Source organism: Leucoraja erinacea, chromosome 25 (genome assembly GCF_028641065.1).
Source record: "Leucoraja erinacea ecotype New England chromosome 25, Leri_hhj_1, whole genome shotgun sequence".
NCBI classification, from domain to species: Eukaryota; Metazoa; Chordata; class Chondrichthyes; order Rajiformes; family Rajidae; genus Leucoraja; species Leucoraja erinaceus.
Window position 1 is genome coordinate 1252501 of NC_073401.1, and position 8435 is coordinate 1260935.

The following is an 8435-nucleotide window of genomic DNA, read 5'->3' on the forward strand; positions in this document are numbered from 1 at the left end:
ATCACTAAGGGTATCATGGGAAAAAAACAAAACATGAACCCTTGGAATTTGTGTCAAATATGTTCACTAAAACTAAAAAAGATGGTGGGTGTCACATCATCATTGACTTAACTTCACTAAATATGTTTTGTTAACTATGTACATTTCAAAATGGAAATGTTTGTTACTGCCAAACAACTGATTTCCAAAGGATACTTCATGGCAAGCATTGACCTCAAAAATGCTTACTATTCAGTACCCATTCACAAGGATCATCGCAGATACCTGAAATTTACCTGGATGGGGCAGCTATGGCAGTTTAAAGCATTACCCGATGGGTTAACATCAGCCCCAAGATAATTCACCAAGATACTAAAATCAGCCCTGGCAATATTAATTAGACAAAAACATATGGTCATGGCATATCTGGATGATATCTTAATAGTAGGCAAGACCATGGAATTGGCATATCAGCTGTGTCAGCTACCAAACAGTTGTTCGAAACCTTGGGATTTGTCTAAAATCCAGATAAATCTAAGTTGAAGCCATCCACAACCATGGACTACTTGGGCTTCACAATTAACTCAGCCCACATGTCTGTGACTTTGCCAAAAGACAAAACAACTGAATTGGGACAATCATGTAACAATTTAATGGTCAACGAGCGACCAACTATTCGACAAGTAGCAAGAGTAATTGGGGAAATGGTAGCAGCATTTCCGGCTACACAATTTGGACCTTTGCACTATCAAAACTTACAAAGAGCAAAGGTACAGGCACTAAAACGACATGCAGGTCATGACCGGATCATGAAATTACCCACTGAAGCAATATCAGAACTACAGTAGAGGGCAGAAAATGTTTGGCATAGTTTCAGCCCTATCATCATCATTAACCCTACTTTAGCTATCCAAACAAATGCCAGTACTCAAGGCTGGGGAGCGACTAACTCCATATGCAGCGCAGGTGGTACAATACAATACAATACCATTTATTGTCATTTGAGCCTCAGTGAGGCTCAAACGAAATTCCGTTTCCACAGCCATACAAACAAAGACAATTTCCTACTGACATACACACAATTTAATTCACACAAACATCCATCACAGTGAACCCACTGTGATGGAAGGCAAAGTCTTTGCTCTCCCCTGTTCTCCATTTCTCTCCCGATGTCCAAGCCCCAGGCGGGCGATGATAAGTCCCACGCCCATTTTTAGGCCGTGCCGGGCGATTTACGGCCCCGCTCCCGGTCTAAAAGTCACAAAGTTGGAGCCCCCGGCGGGCGCTGGAATGTCCCACGGCCATGAAGCCGCACCGGGCGATGTACGTCCCCGCTCCGGGTCGTTCCAACCCCGCGACACGGGCTGGAGAAGTCGCGTTGCGGGAGCTCCGGGAAGCGGTCTCTCCCCCCGGACCCGCGAGCTCCCGATGTCCCAGTCCACCGGACCTGCGGCTGCGTTGCTGGAGCCTCCGGGCCCCAGGAGTCGAGTCGCAGCAGCGAGTCACCACCGCTCCCCACGCTCCGAGGCCAGCCAGCGGCGGTGGTGAGCTGTGGTGAGTAGTCCACAGCTCCGCAGTTTCCCGAGTCCCCGGGTCGTTCAGGTTGGAGGCCGCTCCACGGTGCTAGACCCCAACGACAACGGAGACCCGACAGGGAAAAGGTCGGGTCTCCCGGACAGGGAAGAGATTTTAAACAGTTCCCCCCCCCCCCCCCCCCCCCCCCCCCCCCCCCACACTCCCCGCCCCCCACACATATACACATTTAAAACCAGTATTAAAAAAACACCAACACTGCATTTAACTAGACAAAAAAAAAAGACAGACAGGCTGTAGGGGGCGCTGCAATGGGTGAGTCGCGCTGCCAACTGTAGTAGTTGTAGTAGTGGTAGATGGACTTACCTAGAGTCATCATTACTACTTACACTGGGCATTAACTATCTAGAGATGTTGGGTGCCTTTTATGGTTTTAAAGCATATGGATCGAATATGCATCACTTGCATGTACGGTTACAAATAGATAATACTACGGTGGTGGCCTACATTAACCATATGGGCGGCATAAAATCGATATCATGCAACAAATTGGTCAACACAATTTGGCAATGGTGTGTCGAAAGACATATTTGGCTATCTGCAACTTACCTGCCAGGTAAGCTAAATACAGTGGCAGACAACAGGTCACAGAAAATTAATGGCAACACTGAATGGATGTTAAACCCCAAAGTATTTGCAAAGATTATTAAGCAAAATGGCACGCCAGATATCGACATTTGCATTAAGGTTAAATCACCAGGTACCTATGTATGTCGCTTGGGAACCAGACCCTGAGGCAGCAGCGGTAGATGCGTTCGCGCTGGATGGGGGAAATTTCTTCTTCTATGCATTTCTTCCCTTCTGCCTCATCAGCCGTGTACTACGCACAATACAAATGGACTAGGCTTCAGGTATTTTGATAGTACCCGACAGGCCTACACAGTCATGGCTCCCATTACTCCACGACATCCCTCCGAACATCCACAAGAAAACAGTACTTGTCCAGCATCAAAAAATGGGAGAAGTACTGCTTGGATACAGGGACCACCTACTCAACCGCTACAGTTACCAACGTACTGGAATTCCTGGCAAACCTTCACCACGATGAAGGACTCAGCTACAGTGTCATCAACACAGCTAGAAGTGCCCTGTCTGTCTATTTAAAACAAGCTCCAGGACAACAGGCCATGGGGTCCCACCCGCTGGTGGTCAAACTAATGAAGGGTATTTACAACTCTAACCCCCTAGACCAAGGTACACCCATATATGGGATGTCAGTGTGGTCCTGACATATCTCAGGGGATGGCCACCAGCCAGATCCCTCAACCTGGAACAATCTATGCTCAAAACACTCATGTTGATGGCACTTGTATCTGCACAGTGGGTCCAGTCACTACACCTTTTGCGACTGGACAGCATGATCACAGCTCCAGACCAGATCTCTTTCATTATCCAGGGGCTGATCAAACAGAGCAGACCAGGAACACCTAATCCAGCTGTGGAATTCCGGGTTTACCCGCCAGAACCACGGTTATGTGCCATGACCCACCTACTATCATACATAGACACAACCAAAAATATTCGAGGGAGTGAAAAAGCCTTGTGGGTCAGTCATAAAAAACCTTATGGTCGGATGACGAGCCAAACCATTTCGAGATGGCTCAAGCAGGGCTAAAAGCTGCTGGGATAAGCACTAACATGTATAAATCTCACTCCACCAGGGCAGCATCCACGTCGACGGCCAAAAGAATGGACGTGCCTATAGACCACATCCTGGCTACAGCAGGATGGTTGGGAGAAAGAACGTTCAGAACTTTTTATAATAAGCCGTTGGCAAAACCTGCTTTATTTGCAGAAAATTTTTTACAGACTGCAAATATTTAATTTAAGCCCAGGGGAGCAATTTAATTTCTTTGTTGTTATTGTTAAAAAATACCATTGTGTTTTTCTACAAACAGATTCATTGGTTGATTACGATAACACACTTCCTCCCTCAAGGACTTCGGCAGTGAGTGAAGTAATAACTGGTACACGGTTTGAAATCACAGAGCTTTAAAGTCTTCACGTAGTCACTCTCTTGACTCCGAAGTAAAATAGTAAGATTAAATGAGAATTTACCAGTTTGAAGTTTGATCTGTATTTTATGAGGAGTTACGATGAGGGATTACGTGCCCTCCGCTCCCACCCTCAATAATATGGGTCAAACTGATAACTGATGTCTCCTTTTCTTTACTATGTTTATTTCAATAACTGTGTCTATCTGTGATTCCACACCGCTGCTTTGAAGTATGCCGCGCATGCGTGCTGAGCAGGCTCTTCACGTAATCCCTCATCGTAACTCCTCATAAAATACAGATCAAACTTCAAACTGGTAAGTTCTCGTTTAATATTACTATTTTAATACATCAAATTTCAAAAAGGTCCTACCCTGGGAGGGGGGACACCCTTCTTCCACACCCTCTCCCCGATCGGTTGCTCCACTCCCTCACCGGGTACCCCCAAGGCAAGTGATCAGTGATCGCACAGCCTCCCTCCTTTCAAAAACGCTCCAATGCAATTTAAAGCATATATATTGCATTCAAGTGTAAGTTAAAAGACTCTCTACATATGCACCATATTGCACAATTGCGCTCTCCTCCCACCCCCCCCCCCCCCTCCCAGCCCCCCCCCCCCCTCCTCCCACCGAAACCCCCCCCCCCCCCCCCCGGTCGCTGTGCTCCCTCGGGTTTGGTCTCTCGCAATTTCTCACTCTCCCCCAACTCTCACCCAATGTTGGCAGCCCTGCATTTGGAGTACTGTGAGCAAATATGGGCCCCATATCTGAGGAAGAATGTGCTGGTTCTGGAGAGGGTCCAGAGGAGGTTTACAAGAATGATTCCAGGAATGAGTGGGTTAGCATATGATGAGCGTTTGGCAGCACTGGGCCTCTACTCGCTGGGGTTCAGAAGGTTGAGGGAGGACCTCATTGAAACTTACAGGATAATGAAAGGCATAGATAGAGTGGATGTGGATGTGGATGTTTCAACTGGTGGGAGAGTCTAGGTCCAGACGTCACAACCTGAGAAAGGAGGTGAGGAGGAACTTCTTTAGTCAGAGGGTAGTTAATCTGTGGAACTCGTTGCCACAGAGGGCTGTGGAGGCCAAGTCGGTGGATATTTTTAAGGCAGAGATAGACAAATTCTTGATTAGAACGGGTGTGAAGGGTTATGGGGAGAAGGCAGGAAAATGGGATTAGGAGATAGAGATCACTCATGATTGAATGACAGTGGTCTCGGTGGGCCGAATGGCCTAATTCTACTACTCTTGTGAACTTGTGAACTTGTGAGCGTGATTCCTGTAACATTTCCACTATATGATGGTGATGATGGCAGGCACAGTGGACTCTCAAAGATTTGGACAACATGGAAACAGGCTCTTCATCCTGCCGTTCATATCGACCAATTTACACCAATCATGCACAAATCCCCTTTTATTTCCCCACGTTGCCACTGCTCTGTCAAATTCTACTACTCACCAACACATTGTAAGTTTAGAGTAGCTAAATTAACCTACCAACCTCCATGTCTTTGGGTTGAGGGTGGAATCAAAAGCACACAGAGTTTTCTCACACAAAAAGAATATACAAATTTCACACAGGCAACACCAGAGTCAGGACAGAACTCAGGGCACTGGAGCTGTGAGTAGAAGATGCACTGGCCAGCCCACCCTGCTGCCCCAGTCTGGCCTCCATTAGCTCTGTATCATTTTATGATTCTACTTTGTTGCCATAAAATTGATTATTTATTAGCTTCTCAAATTTGGCATGCACAATTTATTCTAATTGATAATTTACTTATCTGAAATAACAAGCATCTTAAGGCTGGCATGGTGGCGCAGCTGTAGAGCTGCTGCCTTACAGCGCTTGCAGCATCGGAGACCTGGGTTTGATCCCGGCTACGGGTGCTGTCTGTACGGAGTTTGCATGTTCGACACAGACTTGGTGGGCTGAAGGGCCTGTTTCCGTGCTATATCTCTAAACTAAACTGTATGTGTTTAAAACATTGTGTTATCGCCTCTGGTGGATTTTGTGCAGCGCAAGGTTTAGGCGGTGAGGAGTGGAGATGGGTGAGCTACTAATGAGAACGGAACTCGTCAGGGGGTGAAGGGTGATTTGGAAATTACAGATCACTATGCAGTGACCCCTGCTGGAGGGATGTCTTCTGGACAGTCAAGGAATCTGGTCTACGATCAATCCAATAATTGAATGACCATTTTTTCGATAAAATATATTTAATGAAGGCCTTGCCTTCCTTCTTCCACAGACACAACAGGTCCCTTGGCATTGTTTCAAAGAAGAGGAGGGTAATTGTCTCAAATTGTCTCACCAGACTGATTCCTGGGATGTCAGGACTGTCTTATGAAGAAAGACTGGATAGACTTGGTTTATACTCTCTAGAATTTAGGAGATTGAGAGGGGATCTTATAGAAACTTACAAAATTCTTAAGGGGTTGGACAGGCTAGATGCAGGAAGATTGTTCCCGATGTTAGGGAAGTCCAGGACAAGGGGTCACAGCTTAAGGATAAGGGGGAAATCCTTTAAAACCGAGATGAGAAGAACTTTTTTCACACAGAGAGTGGTGAATCTCTGGAACTCTCTGCCACAGAGGGTAGTTGAGGCCAGTTCATTGGCTATATTTAAGAGGGAGTTAGATGTGGCCCTTGTGGCTAAGGGGATTAGGGGGTATGGAGAGAAGGCAGGTACGGGATACTGAGTTGGATGATCAGCCATGATCATATTGAATGGCGGTGCAGGCTCGAAGGGCCGAATGGCCTACTCCTGCACCTAATTTCTATGTTTCTATGTTTCTATGTTTCTAAATCTGGGCAATGCTTCTTCGTCAGCCAATATCAATAAAACTGATTATCGGGTCATTCAGCTAGCTGCTGTTTACGAGAACTTGCTGTATCTAAATGGACGGCAGAGTTTCTTCATTCCAATAGCACCTTATTTGATTGTTCAAAGTGTCCCGAGTTAGGAAAGGCACCTTGTATATCTAATGTCTTCTCAACTTCCCTTCATTCCTCAATACTTCTGTTGAGATTCCATAATGATCATTGGGTCATTATCCAGGTATCTCTTCAGCCAAGGTAAACACAAAACGCTGGAGTAACTCAGTGGGGTAGGCAGCATCTCAGGAGAGAAGGAACAGGTGGCATTTCGGGTCGAGATTCTTCTTCAGACTGAAGAAGGGTCTCAACCCGAAAAGTCACCCATTCCTTCTCTCCACAGATGCCGCCTGTCCTGCTGAGTTACTCCAGCGTTTTGTGTCCATCTTCGATGTAAACCAGCATCTGCAGTTCCTTCCTACAGATTATCTCTTCAGCCAATTAACTCATGAGTTCTACCACTGGCTAGGTAGGCAAGATGGGCCAAAGGGCCTGTTTTGGTGCTGTTGAATTCCATGACTCTATGATTCAAGTAAGTAGGTAAGGTAGCTGGTCCAGGTCTATTGTAGTTGTGAGCTGTTCAGGATCAGGCACATGTAAGCACCTCATGTTCAATCCTCTTCTCTTCCCAGTTTGTACACACCCCCTTTCCCTGACCACAGAGGCCAATTAATCTACAAACCCGCACGTGTTTGGGATGTGGGAGCAGCCGGGGGGGGGAAACCCACGCAGTCACAAGGTGAACATGCAAACTCCACAGATAGAACCTGAGGTCAGGATTTCCACAGAAGTTGGCATCCAGCAGCAAGGATACTACTAGTGTTTGCTGTCAGTGAGTCATTTGCCACGTCAAGAAGCAGTCACTCTTTATTTCGCAATGAAACTTAAATACAGTTTAACGACGATATTTAAAGGCTACATAAAGTGCCTATCTTATCTAAAGTTCCTCAAATGGCTCCGAGATGAATAAGAGTGGTACTTTGATATCACATGTAGAGAACAGTGTAAAGCAATTTAATTCAATTTAATGCACATACACCGACAATAAAATTGATAACTCTGTTACAGAGATACATCTATAATCTAACGTTGCGTTTGGCCTTGATTCATGGTTGTGTGATAATAATCTGTGATTGTTTTATTCTGTTGTGTCCTGGCACTGACCAACTGAACAGAGGTAGGAAACTAATAAAATATAAGAGATAAGGCCTGGAAACTATTGTGTGGCATGTTTATGTGTGCTATATGGTAGAACTGGATCATCAATGAGTGACTGGATACTTACAGCATGTTTTGCAGTGAATATTTTATTGTCGCAAGTGACAAGTCACAGTGAAATACTTTGCTTGCATACCCAAGGCATGCCAATAGTCACCTCTAAAGGGCGCTTGCAATGTTACTAAGTACAAAGTACCCCCGCACCAGATCCCTCTTTGTTTCCCCTTGTTAGCACATTGCTTCTGTGTCCTCCATCAGGAAGCAATGCTTAGGCAGAGTGAGCACTGGACATTCAAAGTAGGGAAATAGCACACCTTTACAAAACCCATCTGCAAACAAAGCAGGCACATCATACAGAAGTAGCTCTTCATAACAAGCATCAGAGATACTTCAAACAGACTGTCTCACCAGTCCATGAGGTCAGACAATATAATCCACCTCGAGGTGTGTCCCCATTAAGTTATGTCCTAATAGTTCTTTTGACTTGAATAAAATTCCCGGAATCGACGGCTTCCCAGCTGAGTTGTTCTTGTATCGGTGGGACTGGGTGCGCCCGGGTTGGCACAGTAGCGCAGCTGGTAGAGGCTGAGAAACAGGCTCGTTCCTGACCTCAGATGCTATTATATGAAGTACTGATAACACTGAATCGTTTAACTTCATCATATGTATTTTATTAATATCACATAGAGACAGCATTACATAAGCTGTTGGAGGATCTAAGTTCGAGATCAAACTGTGAGTTGCTGGTCACACATCACCAGATGGTATAGTGGAAACC